The sequence below is a fragment of the Oryctolagus cuniculus genome, chromosome 19 (genome assembly GCF_051225735.1).
Source record: "Oryctolagus cuniculus isolate XC-2025 breed Fujian yellow rabbit chromosome 19, ASM5122573v1, whole genome shotgun sequence".
In the NCBI taxonomy this organism is placed as follows: domain Eukaryota; kingdom Metazoa; phylum Chordata; class Mammalia; order Lagomorpha; family Leporidae; genus Oryctolagus; species Oryctolagus cuniculus.
The window spans coordinates 59,872,056-59,894,718 of record NC_142885.1 but is presented as its reverse complement, the minus strand read 5'-3'; the positions used below and the strand labels follow the sequence as shown (position 1 = coordinate 59,894,718).

Here is a 22,663-nt window from a genome sequence, read left to right as displayed (position 1 = left end):
ATCTATTTCTGTACCAGTACCATGCTGTTTTGATTACAACTGCCCTGTAGTATGTCCTTTTTTCTATTTTGGAGCTGGTGTTGTGGCACAGCGGGTTAAGCTGCCACTGCCATACAAGGGCCAGTTTGAGTCCTGGCTGTTCCACTTCTGATCCAGCTCCCTCCTAATGTGCCTGGGAAAACAGCAGAAGATGGCCCAAGTGCAGCAGATCCAGATGGAGTTCCAGGCTCCTGGCTTAGACCTGGCAAGCCTCAGCCGTTGCAGCCATTTGGGGAGTGAACTGATGGATGGAAGATCTCTGTCTCTCCCTCTCTCTTTGTAACTGCCTTTTAAATAAATAAATAAATCTTTTAATATTTTATTTTATTTGAAAGGCAGAAGGAGATAGAATGTACAGAAGATTTCTCTTTCAAATAAAATGAAAGTAAAAATTGTTTTAGAAAGAAAATTTAGATTGTTCCTAATTTTCGGCTATTATTGACAAGACTGCCATGTACTTTTAAAATTTTTTTGAGAGGTGGAGAAACAAGGAGCTCCCATCTGGTGGTTCACTTCCCAAATGTCTAAATTGGCTGGGAATGAGCCTGGATCCAGAGTCAGAAGCTAGAAACTCCATCCTAGGGTGTGCATTAGCAGGAAGCTAGAATTGGGAGCAGAGCTAGGATGCAAACTCAGGTACTGTCATATGAGATGTGGACATCTCAAGTGGTGTCTTTCCTGCTACACCAGATGTTAAGTGTTGAATCTTATTTGCGATTTGCATTGTATGAGAATAGGAGATATTTTTCTGCCCAAAATGGATATTTTCTTACTTTGAGTTCCCACAGAAGCAGAACCAGATTCAGGCACAGGTAGTGTTTATCTGGCAGGAAACACCCCTCTGAGGGACTGGGAAAGTGGGATAAGGAAGGGAAGGCAGTTATATAAAGGCGGCTACTGTATCAGTCCTATGGGACAACTGGAGCCTGATCTGATTGGGAGTCAGCCCATGATATATGTTACCCCAGGATCAAGGGAACTAAGGTACCAGCTTGCCAACTCATTAATCATCAATTGAAGGCAGGTGACAATGTTAATTGCCTGTGCAGATGACAAAGTGGATTCTGGAGATAGGGATAAGCCCTTAACACTCCTCAAACAACTGCAAAGCCCAGGTTGGGCCAGGCCAAAGCCCAGAGCCCCGAGCTCCTTCTGGGTCTTCCATGTGGGTGGCAGGGTCCAGGCACTTCAGCCATCATCTGCTGCCTCCCGAGATGCATTAGCAGGAAGCAGGACCAGAGGAGTAACCAGGCTTGAACTGGCACTGATATGGGGTGGGAATCTTCCAAGCAGTGACTTAACCTGCTACTCCATGATGTGTGCTCCCTCCTTCTTCTTATAGAAGTTACAGTTCCCAAAAGTGATTGGTCACAGCTTTCCTCAGCTTTCTTGGAAAGGCAAGAGAGCCCAGGGAAGTCTGTTTTCAAGCACTGACACAGGTTCTGACCCCTCAGGGCTCATATGGCAAAGCTGTGGGCAGGTGATGTGTAGAATTAAGCTTCGCTCTTCACCAACCCCCAAGTTCCCAACTGAATTTTGATTGGAGTGACTTTAAATGTATAATTTAAGGAAAAGTCATCATTTTCACAATATAGAGGCTTCTATCTGGGGACCTGGTGATCAAGTCTTTTATACCTTTATAAAAGTTTTATAGTTATGTGTAGGAGGGGATCTTCAGATAATTTTTTCAGATTTTCTAGATATAGTATTTTTTGATTTTTCAGGTGAAGTCTTCAGCTCATAAGAAAGCAAGCATGCTTTAACAGAGTCTTTTTTCCTAACAAGCACTCGGTTGTACCTTAAATCTAAAACAAACAAAAAATACACACAAAAACACTACTTATTTATTTCAAAGGTAGAGTAAAAGAGAGAGGGAGGTCTTCTAACCATTGGTTTGCTCCCTAAATGCCCCCCCTGGTGGCACTGGTCCAGGATGAAGCTGGGAGCCAGGAACTCCATCCAGGTCTCCCAGTGGTTGGCAGGGGACCAAGCATTTGGGCCGCCTTCTGGCGCTTTCCCAGGTGCATTAGTAGAGAGCCGTATGAGAAGCGGAGCAGCCAGAACTCCAGTGGGCACTCAGATATGGGATGCTGGTGTCATAAAGGGTGGCTTCACCTGCTACGCCACATTGCTGGCCCCTGTGCGTTAGTATTTATACAACAAACTCTGGGCTTAAAATGCTTAACATCACAATTTTAACTATTTGCAAATGACCCCTCTAAGGTGGTTCTGTTTACAGAATACTTTTTTTTTAAGATTTTCATTTATTTATTTTAAAGAGTTAAACAAACAGAGAAGGAGAGAGAGAGAGAGAGAGAGAGAGAGAGAGAGAGAGAGAGAGAGAGAGAGAGAGGTCTTTCATCCTCTGGTTCACTCCCCAATTGGCCGCAACTGCCTGAGCTGCATGGATCAAAGCCAGGAGCCAGGAGCCTCCTCCAGGTCTCCCACGCTGTTGCAGGGGCCCAAGGACTTGGGCCATCTCCCAGGCCATAGCAGAGAGCTGGATCAGAGCTGGAGCAGCCAGGACTCATATTGGCACCCATATGGGATGCCAGCACTACAGGCAATGGCTTTACCCGCTATGTCACACAGTGCCAGCCCCTATGGAACACTTCTGACATCAAATGTGTGAGGATCTTCCTGGTACCAGAAACCAACTCCTCAACCCTCCAGACAGCAGCTGAGTGTTCTACAATTCCAATTCTGTCACCAGCTACCTGGAGTTGTTGAACCCCTAAAACCTGGGTCCACTCAGTGTGCAGTGTGTCAATCACTGACACCTCATGGGGGAAAGAAAAGCCTAATAACCTGGGCCATCCTTGTTTTTTTTAAAGATTTATTTTTATTTACTTGAAAGAGTTACAAGGAGAGAGGGAGAGACAGAGAAAGAGTTGCATCCACTGGTTCAGACTCCAAATGGCCACAACAGCCAGGGCTGTGCCAGGCTGAAGCCAGGAGCCTGGAGCTGCTTCTGGGTCTCCTACATGGTTGCAGGGGCCCAAGCACTTGGGCCTTCTTTTTCTGTTTTCCCAGGTGCATTAGCAGGAAGCTGGAATGGAAGTGGAAGAGCTAGTTTTTGAGGAGACAACAGAGGGGGTGCCAGTGCTGCAGGCGGATGCTTAACCCACTACGCCACAGCACCAGCCCATCTTTGACTATTTAAACAATTATTTATTTTACTTGAGAGTCAGAGATGGATCTTCCATATACTGGCTCACTCTCCAAATGCCCACAACAGCTAAGGTTGGGCCAGGCTAAAATAAGGAAACTTTAATCTGGGTTTCTTACCTGGGTGAAGGGACCCAAATACTGGAGCCATTATTTGCTGTCTCCCAGACAGAACAGTAGCAGGTAGCTGGAGCTGGGAGGGGAGCCAGGGGTAGATCCCAGGCCCTCTGATATGGGATGTGGGTGTCCCAAGCAATATCTTAACAGCTAGACTGAACACCTGTACCAGACTCCTTTTTTTTTTTAAACGGATGGAAGAAGTTTAATAGGAAAATAATTTTTGCCTTTCTTTATTCTGCAGGTCGCTGACTTTAGGATTCAGGAAAGGTCTAGTGAACTGGCTCTGAAGAGCTTCTTCCTAACCCTCTTCTCTTCTGTTGGCTATTTTATTGCATTACTTACTGATCTTTGTAGAGAACTTTGAATTACCGAGATGAAGAATTTTCCTTCTGCCCAAATACAGGAAAAGCTTTTTTTTTTTTTACAAATGGAAATGTCAAAAATCTTTATCATAGCCTAAAAACAAAATGTAGTTAAGATTTAATATGAGTAAATAAGATTTAGATGCATTTGAGGCCTGACTTTCTTTTTTCTTTTTTAAGATTTTTTAATTTATTTTATTTGAGAGGTAGAGTTACAGACAGTGAGAGGGAGAGACAAAGAGAGGTCTTCCTTCCATTGGTTTACTCCCTAAATGGCTGCAACAGTTGGAGCTACACTGATACGAAGCCAGGAACTTCTTCCAGGTCTCCCATGTGGGAGCAGGGGGCCAAGCACTTGGGCCATCTTCTGCTTTCTCAGGCCACAGCAGAGAGCCAGATTGGAAGTGGAGCAGCCGGGACTAGAACCAGCACCCACATGGGATGCCGGCGCCGCAGGTGGAGGATTAACCTACTGTGCCATGGTGCTGGCCCCGAGGCCTGGCTTTCCACACTATAATGGCTAACAGGCTAGTTCTGGTTCTTGCAAGCTGGGTTCATCCTGGACCATTGCCACCAGTGGGGGCATTTAGGGAGCAAACCAATGGGTAAAAGACCTCTTTCTCTGTTACTCTACCTTTGAAATAAATGCGTATTTTGTTTGTTTTAGATTTAAGATACACCTGAAGTGGCTGTTGTAGGCAAATTGGGACTGAATCATTGGAAGGAAGATCTCTCTCTCTCTCTCTCCACCCCCCCCCCCCCCGTCACTCTGCCTTTCAAATAAATAAATAAATCTTTAAAACAGAAGTTTAGGACAATACGACAGTGCAATCTAGAGCTGTAGGAGGAGCATCAGATTGGGAATCTGAGAGCAGGGCCCTGTGGTTCTCAGACACCTGGATTCTGAGATTCAGACACACACATTTTACCAGCCCTTGCCTCTAAACAGCTTAATCTGCTAGAAGACAAGAGCTATCAAACCTGTGCAGTAAAGTTTTACTGGTGTGACTGCAGACTGATGTGATAATGTGAGAGCAAAAGAGGTGATAGAATAAACAGGAAGGCCCTCTACCAATATGTGGACAATCTTAAGGCTGGTATATGCTAGGAGGGCATGGGAGGTGTCTTCCAGCTAGACAGGATAACTAAGCAGGGGTGGGTACTTGGCACAGTAGTTAAGAGAGAGACAGAGAGAAAGGTCTTCCTTTGCTGTTGGTTCACCCTCCAATGACCACCACGGTCTTTCTCTCTGTCTCTCTCTCTCACTGAAGGGATCACTTGGGATCCCTTCATCTCACATTTCAGTTTGAATCCCAGCTCTACTCTCAATTTCAGCTTCCTGCTCATGCAAACCCTGGGAGGCAACAAGGGATGGCTCAATGCTTGGGTCCTTGCTTTTCTCCAATGTAGGAGACCTGGCTTGAGTTCCAGGCTCCTGGCTTTGGCCTGGCCCAGCCTTGGTTGTTGTAAGCATTTGGTGACCAAACCAGTGGGTGGGAGATCTCTCTCTCTCTCTCTCTCTCTCTCTCTCTCTCTCTCATTTCTTTAAAAATAAGTAAATAAAATGAGTTCCACTTAAGAATGTATTGGCAGTGGGCAGATCTGTACCGTGGGCGCAGGAACTGTGGTATCCAGGTTCAAGCCCTGCCTCTGCCACTCCCCAGCTACCTGACCTGGATAGCTTGCTTAATCTCTGCTTATCTTTCTCCAACTATACAGGGAATGACAAAAATCGTGTTTACCTCACAGAGTGGCTGTATTACTCACTGCATCAGTGTACCTGCTCAACAGGTGTTAATTATTTTTCTTAAGTTAATGTACACTTTGTGATTGTTGCTGATATTGCAACATTCTAGTTAAGTCATTTTGAAAGATGAGGAGAACTCTAGTCAGTTAGAATATTTTAATTTAAAATGGATTAGGAAATTAGCAAGCATTTTCTGAGAATAACACATCAATGGATGTATTAAGTAAAGATATAAATAACATAATGAAGGGAAGCTACATTATGAAGAATAACAAACTTTCAGAAAAAATAGTGTGGTAGTCATTAAAAAAAATTGCCAAGCTTACTTACCTGGTCTAAAAGGAGGTTTTCAAACAAAGATCAAGCAACAGTTTCACAGGATTGCTGTTGTGACACAGTGGGTTAAGCTGCTGCCTGCCACACCAGCATCCCATATAGGCCCAGTTCAACTCCTGGCTGCTCCACTCCTGAGCCAGCTCCTTGCTAATGTGCCTGGGAAGGCAGCAGGGAAGGTCCTGGGAAGGTCCATGTACTTAGGCCCTTGGCACCCACATGGGACCACTGGGGCCATCTGGGGAGTGCAACAGTGGATGGGAGATCCCTCTTTGTCTCTCCCTCTCTCTCTATAACTCTGACTTTCAAATAAATAAACAAACCTTTAAAAAAGAAAAAGTTTCATGAACAAGTACCCTTCAAAAAAACCCAAAAACCCCGAATCACCAGAGGAAAAAAATGGCATCTCAATTTATATGAATTATCCTCTTAATTCGCTAAGCCAACAGGAATTTTCAAGAGGAGCCTATTATGACACTTCAGGTTAGTATTTTCCCTGAATGATTTTAGATATTTTAGATACTAGCTGTCAATCTACAAGTGGTTTTCCAAAATCACTTTCAAAAGCTGTCAATAAATACTAATTAGTTGGCAAGGAAAGCAATCTGAAAGTACTTTTAAAGCCAGCACCATGGCTCACTAGGTTAATCCTCTGCCTGCGGCGCCGGCACCGTGGGTTCTAGTCCTGGTTGGGGCGCTGGATTCTGTCCCGGTTGCCCCTCTTCCAGTCCAGCTCTCTGCTGTGGCCAGGGAGTGCAGTGGAGGATAGCCCAGCTCCTTGGGCCCTGCACCCGCATGGGAGACCAGGAGAAGCACCTGGCTCCTGCCTTCGGATCAGCGTGGTGCGCTGGCTGTAGCGGCAATTTGGGGGGTGAACCAGTGGAAGGAAGACCTTTCACTCTCTCTCTCTCACTGTCTAACTCTACCTGTCAAAAAAAAAAAAAAAAAAACTACTTAAAATTTGAAAGCATACACACTTAACTGATTGCCTTTCAGTTACTAACTGTCTTCTGTTGTCTTTTTATTTGCTTCCACTGTCAAAGTGGGAGGTGGGATCCAAGTAAAAGATAATTGTAAACTACTTCTTCATTTTAAAGCTAACCATCTCGCTACAAAATGGTTAGCTTTAACCATTTGATAAGAATGTGTACTTCTAAAAAATAAATGTTTATTATTTTTAAAAAGTAATTTTATTAAAAAAAATAGCAAGTGAAAAATAATGAAGGAAAATATATCTCATATAACAGGCAGAGACTGGAAGAGAATACACCAAAATGCTGGCTCAATCATGACAGTAGATACTCTCAAAAAACAATAAATTAAATTATTTTTTGTAAACTCTTAAGAAGGAAGAGTTCAGAATACTTTAATTACTTTCTGAAAGTGCCCCATTTCTTATTTCAAGGATTAAGGGGGAAAAAATCAAACCACCAAAGGGTAGTTGTTGCCGATACTAAAAACAGTGCCAAGGAATTGTCTTCATGAGAGATCGGGAGAGGAACTTCCAGGGATCCTACGATGACGAAAACCTTCCTGACCCCCTCTTCTAGTGATCAGCTTCACCCTGCTCATGGCATAAAGGCTTGGGAGTAGGGGACTTGGGATATCGGCCCTTTCCATAAAATTAGAACATGTGTGTTTTTAAAATTCTAGAAACATTCTGAGTATCAGAGTAGTGATATAAGCTAAATTGAATTACTTCAAAGTCTAAGAGCTCAGATCAGTTAAGATTGCTACTATATTTCCCTAATAACTTTAAAGAATATTCTGAGGTACAACAGCCATGACAATGCTTTCTAAGGTAAAGGAATTTAAGCTGACAGGAAACCTTAATATTAAGAGAAAGGCAAAAACTTTTGAATGACATCAGGACATTTTATAGGAAGTTTTCATGTGACTCACCTGTTTAAAAGGTAGTTCTCAGGCGATGAATTAGAAGGTGTTTCAAGGTACCGGAGCTGTGGTGTAGTGGGCTAAGCCTCCACCTGCAGCTTTGGCATACCATATCAGTGCCGGTTGATGTCCCAGCTGCTCCTCTTCTGATCCAACTAACCGTGGCCTGGGAAAGCAGTGGAAGATGGTCCAAGTGCTTGGGTTCCTTCACCCACATGGGAGACCTGGAAGAAGCTCCTGGCTTCGAATTGGCTCAGCTCTGGCCACTGAGGCCATCTGGGAGTGAACCAGCAAATGGAAGACCTTTCTCTCTCTCTCTCTCTGCCTCTTCCTCTCCCCCTCCCCCTCTCCCGCTCTCCATCTCAAATAAATAAAATGTTAAAAAAGATGTTTCAAGAAACAGACATGATATCCTCTAACCATCAGAGATAGTCTACTTCAGAAAAGAAATAAAACCTTGGGGCCAGCACTGTGGCATAGCAGATAAAGCCGCCGCCTGCAATGCTGGCATCTGTATGGGCTCTGGTTTGAGTCCCAGCTGCTCCACTTCCAATCCAGCTCTCTGCTGTGGCCTGGGAAGCAGTGAAGATGGCCCAAGTCCTTGAGCCCCTGCACCCACGTGGGAGACCTGGAAGAAGCTCCTGGCTTCGATCGGCGCAGCTCCAGCCGTTGCGGCCATCTGGGGAGTGCACCAGCAGATGGAAGACCTCTCTCTCTCTCTGCCTCTGCCTCTCTGTAACTCTGCCTTAAATAAATTAATTAAAGAAAAAAAAAAGCCTCACCCTCTTGTCCCCTCACCTTTTAAAGTATATGGCACAGGCTGTCATTAGAAGATGATAGTAACACAGGTTTTTCACAAGGAATCGCCCGGATGTGTAATCCACGCCCTCCTGACTAAGCCTGTGGCTTCAGTGCTTTCCTATAAGCTGCGAAGGCTCTCAGGAACAAGAGCTGTGAGCAAGATTTGTTATCGTACAGCACGGAGTACGGTTCTAACTCTGCTGTCAGAAGATCTATCCACCTTTCAGATAGACAGCTTGGGGCCAGAGTTGTGGCACAGCAGGTTAAGCTGCTGCCTGTGACACTGGCACCCCATATTGGACCACTGTTTCAAGTCCTGGCTGCTCCAGTTCCAATCCAGCTCCCTGCTAATGCACCTGGGAAAGCAGTGAAAGATGACCTAAGTGCTTGGCCCCTGCCATGCCACTCATGTGGGAGACCGAGGTGGAGTTCTTGGCTCCTGGCTTTGGCCTGGCCCAGCCCTGCCTGTTGCAGCCATTTGGGGAGTGAACCAGTGGATGGAAGATCTCTCTCTTTAACTCTGCCTTTTAAATAAACAAATAAATCTAAATCTAAATCAAAAGCAAAACAAGAACTCAATACCTCTGCTCTTCTCCATACCTACAGAGTAAGAATCTCTAGGGGTTAAGTCCTAAAGGCTCCTGAGGTTGACCTAAAGCTCAGCAGGGCTGAAAACTGCTGCTGTAAATAAAAGAATTTGAGGGTAATTGTGTATAGTGCATGCATTTTGTAATGCTTTTTTTGAAAGCCTCATCATTTTTTTTCCAGGTCTGCCTCAATATTTGTTAAGTTGTGTGGTAGGCCAATTTTCTTAAAAAATTCTATTGTATTTATTTATTAGAGTTACACAGAGAGAAGAGGGAAGGGGAAGAGGGAGAGAGGGAGAGAGGGAGAGAGGGAGAGAGGGAGAGAGGGAGAGAGGGAGAGAGGGAGAGAGAGGGAGAGGGAGAAAATTTACATCTGCTGGTCTACTCCCTAAATAGCTGCAACAGCCAGGGCTAGGCCAGGCTGAAGCCAGGAGCCAGGAGCTTCTTCCAGGTCTCCCATGTGGGTGCAGGAGCCTACAGTAGCTTCTGTTTCAATTAAAAACTACGTATTTCCTCAGTGCATTTCACCTTATGCTATTTTGACCCAGGTGTCACTTCTAAATGAAAGCTACTCTCAATGTGCACTCCCCAACCAGTAGCACCTGGGAACAGTTAGAAATGTAAATTACGAAGTCCCACCAAGACCTACTGAGCCAACAGTTCTGTGGATGGAGGGCAGCAGTGTTTTATAAAGCACTTTGGTTGGGGGGGCTGGTGCTGCGGTATAGCTGGTTAAGCCTCTACCTTCAACGCTGGCATCCCATATGGGTACCGGTTCGAGTACCAGCTTGCTCCTCTTCTGATCCAGCTCCCTGATAATGCGCCTGGAAAAGCAGAGGAAGTTGGCTGAAGTCCCTGGGCCCCTGCATCTGCGTGGGAGGCCCGGAAGAAGCTCCTGGCTCCTGGCTTTTAATCTCTGCAGCTCTGGCTGTTGCAGCCATCTGGGGAGTGAACCAGCGAATGGAAGACCTCTCTCTCTCTCTTTCTGCCTCTGCTTCTCTGTAACTCTGCTTTTCAAATAAATAAATAAATCTTTAGCAAAAAAAAAAAAAAAAGCACTTTAATAGACTTTAATAACCACCAAGCTATTGCAATACATTAAACCTAGAACCTTCAGATTAAATACAGAATATCTAATTAAATTTGAATTTCAGATAAACTGCATAATTTTTTACTTTAAATAGATCACAAATATTGCATGAGACATACTTACACTAAAAAAATTCAGTGTCTGAAATTAAACTAAGTAGATACACTATATTTTTGTTTGCTAAATATAACAACCCTATTTAAATCACCTCCATGTAACTTTTAACTTTAAGCAATAAGAATAAGTGTGTCCTTTTAAGAACAATAGCTTTTTTCTTCATAAAAGTAATTTCATGGGGCCAGCAGGGTAGCACAACATGTTTAGCAACTGTCTGTGACATAACATCCCATTGAGTCTGGCTTTTCCACTTCCAATCCAGCTCCCTACTAATGTGCCTGGGAAAGTGGTAGAGGATGGCCCAAGTACTTAGACTCCTGCACCTATGTGAGAGACCCAGATGGAGTCCCTGGCTTCTGGCTTGCCCCTGGCCCAGCCTAGCTCTGGCCATCGCAGGCATTTGGGGAGCGAGCCAGTGAATGTAAGTGTTCTCTCTGTCTCTGTCTCTCTCATTCTGTTACTTCCCCTCTCTCTAACTCTGCTTTCCAAATAAATAAATAAAATAAATCCTTAAAAGATCATTTCATAACGAAAATTTGAGAAAGATAACTAAGTTAAAAAAATGAAAAAGGAACACTCCATTCACTAAAAAAGCAGGGTGAGAAAATGTACCAAAATGTTTCCAATATTCATGTTTAGTGGAATGGTATCATGACCAGCATTATTGTCTTACATACTTGAATTGTGAATAATTCAGAACAGTTTGAGTTATTTGGAGGAATTATTCCTATTTTAGTGATGGCAAACCAAACACAAAAAGAACTTTGGATGATTTTAAAAATAAAACCAGAAAAGAAAGACAATCAAGATATTGTTCATGGAGCCGGAGCTGTGGTGTAGCCCTGGCCTGCAGCGCTGGCATCCCATATGGGTGCCGGTTCGAGTCCCTGCTGCTCCATTTCCAACCCAGCTCTCTGCTATGGCCTAGGAAAGCAGAGGAAGATGGCCTAAGTCCTTGAGCCCCTGTACTCGGAGGAGGCTCCTGGCTCCTGGCTTCAGATCGGCGCAGCTCCGGCAGTTGCGGCCATCTGGGGAGTGAACCACCAGCAGATGGAAGGCCTCTCTGTCTCTCTCTCTCTGGTTCTACCTTTATCTGTAACTTTATCTTTCAAATAAATAAAAATAAACTTCTTTTTTTAAAAAAAGATATTGTTCACACGGCAGACGTTGAGGTGCCCCTTGGTTCCAACTGCTCCACTTCCAGTCCAGCTTCCTCTCAATGCATTCTGGGAGGCAGCGCATTATGGCCCAAGTGCTCAGGTCCCTGCCACCCTGTGGGAGACTTGGATGGAGCTCCTGACTCCTGGCTTCAGCCTGGCCCATCAGGCATTTGGAGAGTAAACCAGTGGATGGAAGATCTCTGTCTCTCTGCTTTTCCAGTAGGTGAGACTAAGTAAATAAACATTAGAAAAAAAGATACTAGGGACATTTACAGGAAAATAGGGGGATGGCACACTCTGAGGCCCGTGGCTGTTTTGATCAGTCTTCACTCTGTCACTGGAGGACTTCCATGGGGAAGTGTTGGAGGCAGGTGGGACAAGTTAACTGTGATTAAGAGGTGAAAGGGATGGTACCTGTCTCTTGGCATTCCAAAAACCTGTTAAAAATTTTTTCTGTAATTTGTGCTTTAAGAAGCAACAAAACAATTATTTAGAAAAAATTATCTTATCTCTTAAAACATATTTTTCTGATTGAGAAGTAATACTTGGGGCAGGCAGTCGGGGCTCAATTAAGATGCCACTTGGGGCACCAGCATCCCATTATCAGAGTGCTTAGGTTGAATCCCAACTCCGTTTCTGATTTCAGCTTCTTGCTGGTGCACACCCTGGGTACATCCCATATGGGCACTGGTTCCTGTTCTGGCTGCTCCAGTTCCAATCTAGCTCTCTGCTATGGTCTGGGAAAGCAGCAGAAGATGGCCCAAGTGCTTCGGCCCCTGCCCCACATGGAAGACCTGGAAGAAGCTCCCGGCTCCTGGCTACAGATTGGCCCAACTCTGGCCATTGTGGCCATTTGGGGAGTGAACCAGCAGATAGAAGACTGACTCTCTCTCTCTCTCTCTCTCCCTCCCCCCCCTCCTTCCCTCCCTCCCTCCTTCTGTCTCTCTGGAGCTCTTTCAAATAAAAATAAATCTTAAAAAAAGCTATAGGTGCTGAAAGATGAAGTTGATTACCTTTTCCCCTTCATTTTATATAGTATAAAAAGTTGATTTGGGCCAGTGTTGTGGCAGAAGAGGTTAAACTACCATCTGTGACAATGTCACCATCCCATCCCATGTGGGTGCTGGTTTGTGCCATGGCTGCTCCACTTCCAACCCAGCTCCCTTTCAATGCATCTGGGAAAGCAGTAGAAGATGGCCCAAGTGCTTGGGTCCCTGCCACCCATGTGGGAGACCCAGATGGAGCTCTAGGCTCTGACTTTAGCCTGGCACAGGCCTGCTGTTAGGGCCATTTGGGGAGTGAACATGAGAATGGAAAATATCTCTGTTTTGTCACTCTGCCTTGCAAATAAATAAAATCAATCTTTTTCTTCTACTTTTTCCTTATGCAAGGTTTCTATCCTGGGTCTGTTAAAGACTCTGTCAACTAGTTCTGGGGCTATTTGCTGCTGAATTGCAACATCATACTGCTGAACTTTCTTTTTGGTGTCAAAAAAAGAACAGGTTTATATTGTTGCTTCTCCTGAAAATCCAGCAGATGGAGCTCTGACTACTGTTTCAATTTTCTTAGCTTCTGCAGCGCTTCCTCCTCCTCCTCCTCCTCTTTTTTTTTTTTTTTTTTTTTTAAGATTTGTTTATTTGAAAGGCAGAGCTACAGAGACAGATTGAAAGAGAGACAGAGACAGAGAGACAGAGAGAGCTTCCATTCACTAGTTCACTCCCCAAATGGCTGTAACAGCCAGAGCTGTGCCAATCTGAAGCCAGGAGCCTGGAGCTTCTTCCAGGTCTCCTACGTGGGTGCAGGGGCCCAAGGACTTGGGATATCTTCTATTACTTTCCTAGGCCACAGCAGAGAGCTGGATTGGAAGTGGAGCAGCCGGGACTACAACTGCCACCCTTTTTAATATTTTTTTAAATAACATTTCTATACTTGATGGTTTTTTTTTAAAAAAGCTTATTTATTTATTTGAAAGAGTTACGCAGAGAGGCAGAGAGAGAGAGAGAAAGAGAGAGAGGTCTTCCATCTGCTACTTCACTCTCCAACTTCACTCTCCAACTGGCTGCAATGGCCGGAGCTGCACAGATCCAAAGCCAGGAGCCAGGAGCCTCCTCCAGATCTCCCACATGGATGCAGGGACCCAAGGACTCGGGCCATCTTCTACTGTTTTCCTACGCTATAGCAGAGAGCTGGATGGGAAGTGGAGCAGCAGGGACTCAAACTGGTGCCCATATGGGATGGTGGCACTGCAAGCAGCGGCTTTTCCCGCTACGCCACAGTGCTAAACCCATAATCTTTTTTTTTTAATATTTATTTTTAATTGGGAGAAATAGAGAGGAGAGGAGAGGGAGAGAGAGAGAGAGAGAGATCTTTCGTCTGCTAGTTCACTCTCTTAATGGCTGCAATGGCCAGGGGTGGACCAGGCTGAAGCCAGGAGTAAAGAACTCAATCCAGGTCTGCCACGTGTGTAGCAGAGGATGAAATACTTGAGCCATATTCTGCTGCCTTCCCAGGCATATTTAACAGACAGCTGGAGCCAAGGCAGAGTAGCTGGGACTCAGACCCGTGCTCCCATGTGGGATGCCAGCATTGCAGGTGGCAGCTTAGCTTGCTATGTTACAACACCAGCCTTGGGCTCTTTCTTGTTCTCCAGGAGGCCCAGATGTTTTTGAAGGCTAGGCTGGCTTCACTCTTGGCGTTCCCCTTGCCAAGGCTTAGCTGCCCTCCATAATGCCCACTCCTGGGAAAGTTCAGTGGACAATGTCATTACATGAAAAAGTTTTTTTGAGATAACATATTTTTATTACATTACAATCAAAGACTTAATGGCTCTACTAAATAAATGCTTCAATAAATTAAATGTAAAGTCCACAATCCACCAGGAAAATAGGTAAGGGCTAAACAGTCAAATGAAAATGTTAAAATGTCAATAAAAATCATCAAAATTATAGTAATAAATAATTCCTATCAGTTTGACAAAGATTTGAAAGGCAATTTGACAGAACACTGTGCAGCAAAACTGATACACATGGGCATTTTTTTGAGTTTTTTTCTTTTTAATTTTCTTCCCACACATAAGGAAGAACATGTGATACTTGTCTCTCTGTATCTGGCTTATTTCACTAACATGATGTCCTTCTGTTTCAATCATTCTGCTACAAAAGATAGAATTTCATTCTTTTTTCTAGCTGAATATTCATTATATATGTGCCACACTTTATTTGTTTATTCATCTGGTTGAGTCCATATCTGGCTATTGTGGACAGTGTTGCCATAAGCATGGTGGAGCAGGTATCTTTTTCATAAAATAAGTTCTTTTTTTTTTTTTTGGTATATCTCCAGTAGTGGGATTGATGGATCATATGCCAGGTCTATTTCTAGTTCTTTAAGAAATTGCCCGTTTTCCACAGTTGCTGCACTAATTCAAATTCCCACCTACAACATGTAAGTCTGCCTTTCTCTTCATCCTTGCAGGCATTTCTTGCTCTCTGACTTTTGGATAATAGCTGTTGAGACAGGGGTTCAGCCCCCCCCCCCCCCGCATGCGGTCAGTGTGGGGGAGGGGCATTCTAGGAGTGGGTGGGGCTTGCATTGTGACACAGCAAGGCAAAGGCAGGGGATTGGTTGAGAGAGTAAGTATAAAGTCTGGGGTTGGTAAGGTGATCTCCAGACAGGAGAAGACCCGGAGGAAGACGGAGCCCTTGTCCGTGTCCCTCCACCTACTCCTGAGTGACGCACACTTGGCATGTGTCTGGTCTGTGGACCAACTCCCAGTGACTTAGCTTTGAACCCTACTTCCTGCCTCTACACCTGATTTGACCGAGACACTTTCCTGACTCCCTTGTCCTCTTCCTCCTCTTTACCTCCTCAGTACCCCTCTTCCCTGCCACACCCTCCCCTTCCCAAATCCTCATTCCCTTTCCCCTCCCCCTTCCCCTTCACCATCCCCACCTCCTATCTGGCCGCCCAGGCACCCTGAGGGGACCAGGACATGGAGGTGAGGAGGTGGCTCTTTTGGATCCTGGTGCTGGGGTTTCCCAGCAGCGCCAAGAGGAATGTGAGTAAACGCAGGAAGCGCCGTGGTGTCTTCCTTCGGTGGGGCTGTGTCACCCTGTGCTTTACCTAAGAGCCTTTTCAGGGGCTCTTGACAGCCCAGGGGCCTCAGCCTATGTCTTGACCAGGCTGGTCAGGCTCTGATTACACCTGTGACATCCATTTTGGCTTGGGCCAGGGGCGGGAAAGGCTGACAGGCTAGGATCCTGAAGTAGGAACCTCATGAAGAAGGAGGTACCTTTCTCTGAAGGGAGGAGAGAACTTCCACTTTGATTATGGCCTTTTCTAAATAACATCGAAGTTTGTGTATCAAAAGGCTTCCATAGCCTTTGAAGCTCAGGACAAGAGCCTTGGGTGATCACTGACGTAATAAATAGAGTGTCAACTGTTAAAAAGAGGAGTCACTGTGCACTTGTTCCCCATGCAGGATCTCTGTCATTAATGAGTGGTACTATGAGAATTAACGGTAGTCTTCAAACAGTACTTTACACTTGGTGTGCCTGTGTGGGTGCAAACTGTTGAAATCTTTACTTAGTATAGAGTTGGTCTTCTGTATATAAAGATAATTAAAAGTGAATCTTAATGAAGAATGAGATGGGAGAGGGAGTAGGAGGTGGGACAGGAATGGGGGTGGGAGAGCGGGTATGGAGGGAAGAACTGCTATATTCTAAACAGCTGTATCTATGAAATTTATATTCATTAAATAAAAGCTTTCAAAAAAAAAGAAAGAAAAAGAAAAAAAAAAAGCAACCTCATAGTCTCAAAAGGGAAGGATTAGTGAATAGACCAGAAGCCATGTGCTATCTTGGTGGGAACTATATGGTATGGGATTGTGTCTCATTAAAGTAGTTTTACCAACACGGGCAACTGTGATGGCATAGGAGTCATGGGAACAAGCCTGGCTCCTGGAGGCCCTAGGCAGGCCCTCAAGTGTCGCAAGCTTTTGTTCCCTGCCGTGCGGGCTGTTTCCCTAGTGAGGAACCACCCATGTGTGTGAAAGCTTGGCAGCCCCAGAGCAGCGGCACTGAGTCACTGGTGTTGGTACCAGTTTGCTAGGAGTGAAGTGTCACCTGTGCTTTGTGTTACTTGGTGTGTTGACTTTCAGCAACTTCTGAGTCCTCCCTCCCCTCTGCTCTTGGAGGCTGCCCCCAGGGACTCTGTTCCCAGCCTGCTTAGAGGGGACCTGAGATGCCCATCAGTTGGGACAATGAGTGGCTGCATCCTCCTGGGACACTGCTTATGGGGCAGTCACTAGGAGTGACCTGCCCAGGAGTGGGAGGGGTTGTAGTCCTTCCTTTTGTGAACCAGGTCATGTGCTGGCTGTCGATTCAGCCATGTGGGAAAGGATCCTTACTGTCCTTAGGATTGTCCAAATTTAAAGAAAGGCCAGATTCCTGCTGGGAAGGTCTTCATTCTGTCTTATAAAATCATAAGCCTCAGCCGGTGCCGCAGCTCACTAGGCTACTCCTCCGCCTGCAGCACCGGCACCCCAGGTTCTAGTCCCGGTTCAGGCGCCGGGATCTGTCCCGGTTGCTCCTCTTCCAGTCCAGCTCTCTGCTGTGGCCCGGGAAGGCAGTGGAGGATGGCCCAAGTGCTTGGGCGCTGCACTCGCATGGGAGACCAGGAGGAAGCACCTGGTTCCTGGCTTCGGATCGGCGCAGCGCACCGGCCTTAGCAGCCATTTGGGGGGTGAACCAACAAAAGGAAGACCTTTCTCTCTGTCTCTCTCTCATTGTCTAACTCTGCCTGTAAAAAAAAAAAAAAAAAAAAAAAAAAAAAAGCCACTGTCCCACATGCTCCCAGAAGGCAGTGTCTTTAAAAAATAAATAAATAAAACCATACCCTCTATGTGTAGGAGAGAAAGAGGGAGAAGGAGCAGGACTGGAACTTGGAACTCTTGCATCCCATATCATAGTGCCACGTTCAAGTCTGTCTACTCCATGGTTCCAATCCAGATTCCTGTTAATGTACCTGGCAGGCAGCAAATGGTGGCCCTAGTACTTGGGTTCCTGTCACTGACATGAGAAACTGTGATGGACTTCTTGGCTCCTGGACTCCAGTTGGCTTAGCTTTGGTTATTGTGGATGTTTGGGGAGTGAGCCAGTAATTGGGAAGATCTCTCTCTCTCTATGTGTCTCTACCTGTCTGTCACTCTTTCAAACAAATAAATTAATATTTTTGCTGTTGTCGTTATTCTATTTTTTTAAGGTTTATTTATTTGAAGGCAGAATAACAGAGAAGGAGGGAGAGTCAGATCTTCCATCTGCTGGTTTACTCCCCAAAGTGGCCGCAAGGCCAGTGCTGAGTCAGGCCAATGCCAGGAGCCTGAAATTTCCTTTCCTTTCCTTTCCTTTCCTTTCCTTTCCTTTCCTTTCCTTTCCTTTCCCTTTCCCTTTCCCTTTCCCTTTCCCTTTCCAGTTAGACAGTGAGAGAGAGAAATGTCTTCCTTCTGTTGGTTCACTCCCCAAATGGCCACTATGGTCGGCCCTGCACCGATCCGAAGCCAGGAGCCAGGTGCTTCTTCCTGGTCTCCCATGTGAGTGCAGAGGCCCAAGCACTTGGGCCATCCTCCACTGCCCTCTCAGGTCACAGCAGAGAGCTGGACTGGAAGAGGAGCAACCGGGACTAGAACCCGGTGCCCAAATGGGATGCCGGCGCTGCAGGTGGAGGATTAACCAAGTGAGCCACGGTGCTGGCCCCTGGAGCCTGAAATTTCAACTGAGTCTCCCATGTGGGTGACAGGGGGCCAAACACCTGGACCATCTTCCTGTGCTTTCCCATGCACATTACCAGGGAGCTGGAACAGAAGTGGAGCAGCCGGGACTCAACTGGAATGCTGGCATTGTAGGTGGAGGTTTAACCTGCTATGCCATGACACCAGCCCCATAGATGAATCTTTTATTTTTAAAAAAGTATATTTTCATATTCGAGGAAGATAGAAAAGGGCAAAAAAATAAAAAATGAAAAGGCGGCCCTAATACTAGGCCCTATTTCAGTGGCAGCTTCCGGTTCTATAGGGTTGAGGAAGTAAAAGTTGTCTGGGAACACCCAAACATCGTTGCTCTGCATGTTGTGATGGGTGGAAGTGTTCCAGCTGCTCACACCTCCACCTCACTCCAGACTATGTCCTGGAACTGTGGGGCAGCAGAAGCGCCCCTTCCGTCCCCATTTCCTGAGATGGCTGGTGGCCGTGTAGCTCTAGCAAAGGGTGAGCAAGAGCGGCAACGCACCCAGCACATGGGGAAGATGGCAAGCGGCACTTCAGGGACTATCCTGATCTACTTGACGCAGCTCCTACGCTGCCTCCCCATGAGCTCCAGGTAGGAGGCCTCAAAATACATCCTTAAAAACAATCCTGGTTTTTCCCTGGCTTCTTGCCAGGAGGGGTCTGGCTGTAGCCCTGCACCTCCAGGGTGCATCGCCTTCGGGCCTTTTGTCATGGTGACCAAACATTCCCAATTTGTTGCCTTCCTTCACACAGTGATCTCCCCTGCCACCATTGATCGGTTCAGGTGCAATACCAGGAGTCAGGAAGAGGAAGTCTTAGTGGCTGTTTGGAGTTGTGTTTCTAAATGACTTCGATTCTCATAGTTTCAGTTGGAACACACATCACTTTACCCTGCAAATCCTCATGTACTTCCAAACTTCACACAAAGTGTGCTGGTTCAGAATCATTGTGAACATTGGAGAAAACTTCAGGTTTTCTTGGAAATCTGGGTTCAACAATAATGCGTACTTAATTTTTGGGATAAATCTTTCCATCCTGCCATCCTAAACTGCTCAGCCAAATCTATCACATGTATAGAAGGAAATCAGACAGAATGGGTTAATATTTGCTGGGACAATAACTAAGTATAACTGTCAGAGCAGTTCCCATCTTTCTCAGTCATGTTCATGTGTGTAATGGATGTCTATGGATTATTACCATTGACAGCTTAGCACATTTTGTAACTGGTTTTCTCATTCTTCCATACAGATTGGCCATATTATTGGATTTTTTCCAAAACTATTCAACCGGCCATTTCCCGTATATCCAAAAGATCTTGGTTGCACATCCAAAGTAAGGTTATATTTATTTGTCAATCAATTATAAACTGACTTATAAATTCATAGGTGAAATTCTATTAACCATTTTAACATATTTTCCATGTTTTTGTCAGAAAAATAAAACCAGCTCAGCTTGTGTGTCAGAATTTGTTCTGCTGGCACCACAGCTCAATAGGCTAATCCTCCACCTAGTGGCACCAGCACACCGGGTTCTAGTCCCGGTCAGGGCACGGGATTCTTTCCCGGTTGCCCCTCTTCCAGGCCAGCTCTCTGCTGTGACCAGGGAAGGCAGTGGAGGATGGCCCAAGTGCTTGGGCCCTGCACCCCATGGGAGACCAGGAGAAGCACCTGGCTCCTGCCTTTGGATCAGTGTGGTACGCCAGCCGCAGCGCGCCAGCCGTGGTGGCCATTGGAGGGTGAACAATGGCAAAGGAAGACCTTTCTCTCTGTCTCTCTCACTATCCACTCTGCCCGTCAAAAAAAAAAAAAAAAAAAAGAGTTCTAACAGATTGTTTGGTAAATGTGCAGTAAGCAGTATGTCCTTAAAGGCAGGAGCCAGATGCTTCTCCTGGTCTCCCAAGGGGTGCAGGGCCCAAGCACTTGGGCCATCCTCCACTGCCTTCCTGGGCCACAGCAGAGAGCTGGCCTGGAAGAGGGGCAACCGGGACAGAATCCGGCGCCCCAATCAGGACTAGAACTTGGTGTCTCAGTGCCGCTAGGCGGAGGATTAGCCTATTGAGCCACGGTGCCAGCTGGAATTTATTTTTAACAACTGTGCACAGCAAGGAAATCGTTACCTCATTTAAGATGGCAAACTCATCCGTAACTCTCAAATATTTCCTCCTGCTCCTTGCTCATCCACCTGAACGTCTCCTTTCTCCCATTCCCCATCGAACCACTGATCCTAGTCTATTACATTCCATAGAAGGGGGACTCAGACATGATGAGCTTATTTTCTTTATTTCAGATTTATGTATTTATTTTTAAAGGTAGAGTGAGAGGGAGAGAGAGAAATGAGGGAGGGAGGGAGGGAGAGAGAGAGAAATGAGGGAGAGAGAGAGGAGAGATCATCGACCTACTTGTTTACTCTCCTAAAAGCCACAATGGCTGGGGCCTGCCTAGGCTGAAGCCAGGAAACTAGAGCTTCGTCCAGGTCTTCCATGTGGGTGGCAGGGGCCCAAGTTTGTGGGTCATCATCGCTACCTTCCCAGGTACATCAGCAAATAGCTGGACTGGAATTGGAGTAGCCGGGACTAAAACTGGTGCTGTCATAGGGGTTGCCAGCCAGAAAGCAGCAGCCTACCTTCTGTGCCACAATAGCGGCTCCAGTGGGCTTAATTTCTGTTGGGCTTAATAACTCATGTGTGATTTTAACAGAAATTTCCATCTCTCCAATCACACCCATATCTATAAACACGTATCTGTGAATAATTCCCACTGATATCTTAGCAAATATAGTAAATATATCCTGATTGTTCTATATAATTTGAACATATTTTTGGAATTGCTACAAAACAATTTAAACAAGCACTTCACAAACATTCAATAGGAGACCTTGGCTTTACATCCAAAGTAAGTTTGTATTCATTTATTAATCGATTGTAAACTGGCTTAAAAGTTCATAGATGAAATTCTATTAAGCATTTTAACAGATTTTCCATGTGTTGTCAAGAACAATTGAACTCTGTAAGCTTATGTATCAAATGTTTTTCTACAAGTTATTTGGAAAATTAGTATAGTAAGCAGTATCTCTTCAAAAAATAGGATATACTTGTTTTTTACATTTGTATTCAGCAATGAAATTGTCACATCATTCAAGATGGTAAACTCACCCATCGCTCTCATATATTTCCTCCTGGTCCCTGTTCATCCATCTGATCTTCTCCATCCGTCCTCTTGTCCTGACCTCCTAAACTGATATCCAGCTATTACAATAAATAGAAGAGACTCAGAATCATGAACTTGACTCTATGAATTATTCCCACTGATACTGTAGCAAATTTGGTAAATGTTTTCTTATTCTTCCATATAGTTGGACCACAGTTTTGAATTCGTTACACAACAATTTAACCAACCATTTCACAAACATCCAATAGAAGATCTTGTCTTCACCTCCAAAGTAAGTTTGTAGTCAATTTATTAATTGATTGTAAACTGGCTTAAAAGTTCATAGGTGAAATTCTATTAACCATTTTGACAGATTTTCCATGTGTTGTCAGAACAATTAAACTCTGTAAGCTTATGTATCAAAAGTTTTCCTACAAGTTATTTGGAAAAATTGTGTAGAGTAAGCAGTAGCTCTTCAAAGAATAGGATATACTTGTTTTTTACATTTGTATACAGTAATGAAATTGTCACATCATTCAAGATGGTAAACTCACCCATCGCTCTCATACATTTCCTCCTGGCCCCTGTTCATCCATCTGATTTTCTCCCTCCGTCCTCTTGTCCTGACCTCTTCCACTGATCCCCAGCTATTACAATTTATAGCAGAGAGCTGGACTGGAAGAGGAGCAACCGGGACTAGTCCCCGGTGCCCCTACGGGGACTAGAACTTGGATGCCAGCGCTGCAGGTGGAGGATTAGCCAAGTGAGCCTTGGCGCCTGCCTGAATTTATTCATTTTTAACATATGCATACAGTAATGAAACCATTATCTCATTTAGACTGTGAACTCGTCCATCCTTAGATATTTCTTTCTGCTCCTTGTTAACTCATCTGACCTCTACCCTCCCACCTCCCATTCTTCCCTGAACCACTCATTGATCCCAGTCTATCCTGTTTTATAAAAGGTAATTCAACATGATGGGTGTTCTTATTGTTTTTATGGATTAGTTAAGTCAGCATGTCCCGATATTGATCCTTATTTTTTTATATAGTAGTAGTTTGTTCCTTTCCATGGCTGAGTAGATTCTTTACCTTGGATATAGCACCATTTACTTATCTTTATTTTGGAATGGGTTGCAGGAAATGTATTTCCATTTATCTTTACCCTTAAAATAAAAACTCAGAAACTCACATGCTTGTGAGGTTTCCTAATATCTCTTTGAATTTTGCAACTCCACAATGAATTACCTGGAGAAAGATGCAATTGTGTTGTACCTATAATTCTTCAGGCATGAACAATCTCAATCATTTTTGGAACTCCTA

General features: G+C 44.9%; 1 long non-coding RNA gene across 2 annotated transcripts in view; it reads right to left on the bottom strand.

Moving 5' to 3' along the window:
- LOC138847097 (uncharacterized) overlaps positions 1-22,663 on the bottom strand; it is a 72,482-nt gene that overhangs the window by 12,076 nt on the left and 37,743 nt on the right. Inside the window, exons 3-5 of one of the 2 annotated variants that reach the window (XR_016226285.1) lie at positions 21,347-21,439; positions 7,672-7,828; positions 2,862-3,088 (exon numbers count right to left, since the gene is read on the bottom strand). This is a non-coding gene — a long non-coding RNA (uncharacterized LOC138847097). Of the gene's footprint in view, positions 1-2,861; positions 3,089-7,671; positions 7,829-21,346; positions 21,440-22,663 lie in introns of those variants that run through there. The other variant, XR_016226284.1, reaches the window with a different exon arrangement.